A 4,638-nucleotide genomic window follows, 5' to 3' on the forward strand; every position below is an offset into this window, starting at 1 on the left:
TTTGTCTTTTGATGGCTGTTAGAGTGGTAACCTTTACAAACAAACTCGTGTCTATACACCGCATAATTGTTCGGATATACTTAACGCGTTAACCTGTTCATGTCCAAAAAAGAGCAGACGTAATTTTAGATGCAATAACCATAAATAAACGTTTTAAAAGGAGGTGGAACGCTACTTGCCATTAATAATTCTTTATCTGCTACCCGCATTGATACTGTTGGCCCCATTTCGATTTTGGACTATGTAGCGGCTCAATTGTGCCTTGAGAATGATCGTAAGTTAATTGTGATAGTTATCTACAGACCTCCCGATTCCCCTGCTGACTGGATAAACAGCTTTCAAGATCTTATGGACAGTTTTGGAAACGATTCTAACGTTTTGATTCTTGGCGACTTCAACATGCCCAACATTAACTGGATCGAGGGCTCTGGATTCTCGAATGCATTAGATCTGGCTGATTTTTGTGACTTTCTTGGCGACAAAAATTTATTTCAACTAGTCACTGAGCCGACCAGAGCTCACAATATCTTGGATCTTGATATTACTAATATGGAGGATTCTATTTCAAGTTTAGAAGTTTCCAAAGACTTGTCTATTCCATCAGATCATTATTCCGTGATATTTGACTTGCAAATTTCCCACTGGAAAATAAAATCAAGTCTAAGAGTTGTTTACAACTTTAAGAAAGGAGACTTTGGTTCCCTGAGGACACTGCTTAAATCAACGTCTTTTGATGACATTTTTCAGGACAATGACATTGAAACTTGCTGGTCTACTTGGAAACAAAGATTTATTGAAGCCGTCGACAAATGTATTCCCAAGTTAAAGCTGAAAAGCGCAAACACTCCACCGTGGATTGATGGTGAAGTTATTCATTCTATTAATAAGCGCAACACCTTGAGAAGAAAAGCAGTTAAAAATAATACCACAGGCGTATGGGAAAGAGTGAAGCAATTGCGTCGGGAAACAAAATACCTTATCAGAGCCAAATTTAACGGCTATGTACAGAAGCTCACTTCAAGCGCTTCTGGACTCAACAAGAATAAGATTTGGTCCTTTTTTAAGGCTAAGACCAGTAAGGGTTCAATACCCGCGACTGTTGTGCACAATGGGATAAAGTTATCTTCTCCTCTTGATAAAGCCGAAGCTTTCAATAACTTCTTTGCTTCCACTTTCCAGCAACCAAGTCTGTCGTCTGCTCTACCTTCCATACATCCTGTTACTACCTCCCTCTTATCAGATATTCAACTTATTGTACCTGAAGTTTTACAGAATCTGCTTTCTTTGGATGTTTCCAAATCAGCTGGACCTGATGGTATACCAGTATCTAATTATAGGCCCATCTCGTTGTTAAGTTGTTAAGTTAAAGATGTATGGGATATCTGGTTCCCTTTGGGAGTGGTTTAAGGATTATCTCAGTAACCGCAAACAGTGCGTAGTTGTTGATGGCACTAAATCCAGCTTTACATCTGTGATTTCGGGGGTTCCTCAGGGAAGTTTACTAGGCCCATTTCTTCCGGACGTCACATCGGCTGGTACATGTACGGTACTTTTTGCGGACGATACCAAATGTTACCGTGCACAGAGATCTCCACAGGACCATCTTATTTTGCAATACGATTTAAATGGTCTGGTATCCTGGAGTTACGATTGGGATCTCAATTTCAACCCATCCAAGTGTGACGTACTAAAGATCTGTAGAAAGAGAAATCCAGCTTTTCGTAATTATACTATTGAAGCTAATGCTCTTAGTGAGACCAATTCGGTGAAGGACCTAGGTGTTGTCATTTCAAGCACTTTGTCATGGCACAGTCATGTCATCTCAACTGTTGCCAAATGCAACAAAATTTTGGGTTTCCTTAGGCGAAACACGCCTAACTCTTTGGGAATTGATCTGCGCCGTGCTCTTTACCTGTCCCTGGTACGCTCAACCTTGTGTTACGGAAGCCAAGTTTGGGCCCCTCAGTCAAGCACTCGCGATCTACTTTTGCTTGAACGTGTTCAGCGTCGTGCAAGTAAATACATTCTTGCACCAGGTGGAGCGTGCTTCGCAGATCTTTCGTACAGAGATAGGTTGATAAAACTTGACTTGATTCCTGTTTCCTATTGGTTTGAATATCTAGATTTGGTCTTTTTCTATAAATGCCGTAACGGCTTCTTTAACCTCGACATCTTTAAGTATGTTACTCCATATAGTAAGTCCAGAGTAACTAGGAACTCCTTTATCAGTATTGATTATAAGCCGAATTTAACTAAAACCTCAACCTTCAGGGATTCTTACTTTAATAGGATTATACTTCTCTGGAACTCATTGCCTTTTAATACTAAGGAAAGTACTACTCTTTCATCCTTTAAAACGAAAGTTCGTTCGCATTACAAGTCACTTCTTCATTCAGCTTTTGATCCTGACCGAATAAGAACTTTTAAAACTATTTGCTCTAAATGCAGATCTGTTACCCCGGCAACAGTCTGTTGTCGATAAATTATTATTAGTATTATTGTTTTATTTGTATTATGTGTCACATTATTTGTGAGTTATGTATCTGTTCGTATATTGAATCACATATGTTTATGTAAGTATGGGGCATGTTCATATGGACTTCGAGTCTTTTCATGCTCTGTTGAAGCTATTAAATAAATAAAAAAAATAGAAAATTTAATTCAGCTTCTGACATTAACTTCCGCTGCACTTCACTTTAATTCAAGGCAATAAATTTCAGGCCAATTAAAAATATTATGAAGAGGTCTTGACGCCAAATCGCCTGGAAGTGAGTTTATTTTGACTACATTTATTCATTCGTTGTAGATAGTAGCTGTACTTTCTGGTATACATAAGTTGGTACAGAACTTTGCAGCCACAATTGTGTTAAGACTGAGAAAACAAGTGTTAATAAATGTCATTGTTATACCTCCCAACTCAAATAAGTTTTCCGATTGGAGGAGAACGTGTCACGTGTCATGGGTCAAAACTCCCTAAGGAAACAACGACTTGAACTTTCGACTCGTACGTGATCAGGAGGTGCACCTTTGAAACAGCGGGCAAATTCCGTGTAAAAATCCGTGTAATGTTCTATTTTGAGTTGTGAGGGAGGTATAACAAGACACTTAATGAATGGCCCCACTCACTGTTTCCCTTGAGGCCAGTCATTAAGTGCTTAGTGCAGCCACAATGATGCTTGACACTGCTAAGAGCAAGCGAGACGATACAATGAAAGGCTTAGAGAAAATAGGAGAAAAGAGGAAATTATTGACTGAAAAACAGCATGAACTGTTGGACAAGGCCAGGTCGTCAATCGTCAACAACAAGCACTGCCCAAAATAAGGCAAAAGCTTAGGTTACCCAGTCTGTTAAAAGAGCCAAAAAATAATAAGCATTAGACTCTTTTTGGTTACAAATAGTCTTTGTTGGCTTTTATTGTATGTAAGACATTAGGTAACTGTGAACTTTGATCATAGTTAATCGAGGAACTGGTCATGAAACCTTAAAACCTTTGAAAGCGAGAACAATGTTGGTGCAATCGATGTTGAATTGACCGTGACTGTGCACAATCTTTTGCTTTCGCTTCGCACGGGTTCGCAAATTAGTTGCGCATAATTTAATCGTAAGATTTTGACTGGTTATCTTCTCGAAAAAAGGTGTGTTTTGTGCACCGTCAAGGCAAAAATACAGACAAAAACATAAAATAAAAAGACTTGTAAATATCTCTATACACGAAGTATGCTTTGATGTTATATTAACTGTTTAGAAAAAAAAATATATTGCTGCTTATCTTTCTCAGTTTTAAACGAATATGGACTTAAATTAAAGACATCTTAGCGGAAAGTACTGTACGTGATGTAATTTGGTAGCTGAAAAGTTTTCCTTGGTCACAAGTTTGAACACTTGTTACGAATGGAGACCGCTGAAAGCAACATGCACGGCTGTTACAATTATTAACACCTGCAACCTTCGATGGAATAAATTTTCAGTAATTGATGGAAGCAGTCTCAAACCGCTAATCAAATAGCAGGGTTTCTTCAAAACAGAAAGTCGATTTGAAGAGTTGAAAATATACATCAAAATGACCGTCTCGGAGTCTTGTAAGCACAGTTTGGAGAGATGGCTGCAACTTGTTCATCATCACAAAGGATTCTCGATCGCAATTTGTGCTTCTAACTTAGTCTTCTTCCTCGTAGCAGTCCTTGGAAATATTCTCGTAATCCGAGCTCTGTTCAAGGCCTCGTCGATTCAAACAAATTTAAAGATGTTCTTCAGTAGCCTCGCTTTTTCAGATCTGGTGGTAGGATTGCTCGCGCAATTCTCGAGTTCTGCTATAACGACAGTTATTTTAAAGATGAAAATAGATGGAACTAACAACTTCGAATTCCTCTGTCCGGGCATTTTATCTGCTTATAATTTCTTTGCTTTCTTCCTCGCCTGTGCATCGTTACTTACTGTAACAGCTATCACTGTGGACAGATTGCTTTCGGTTTCCCTCCATTTGCGATATAATGAACTTGTCACGACAAGGCGGGTTGCAGTACTTCTGGTGTTATTATGGGTGATAAGCCTCGCTGCAGCATTCACATATATTTCACTAGTAAAACAATCCAGGATAGTAACAGTGGTTGTTGAATGCATTGCATTTCTTTTTACAT

Source organism: Montipora capricornis, chromosome 2, assembly GCF_036669925.1.
Source record: "Montipora capricornis isolate CH-2021 chromosome 2, ASM3666992v2, whole genome shotgun sequence".
Taxonomy (NCBI): domain Eukaryota; kingdom Metazoa; phylum Cnidaria; class Anthozoa; order Scleractinia; family Acroporidae; genus Montipora; species Montipora capricornis.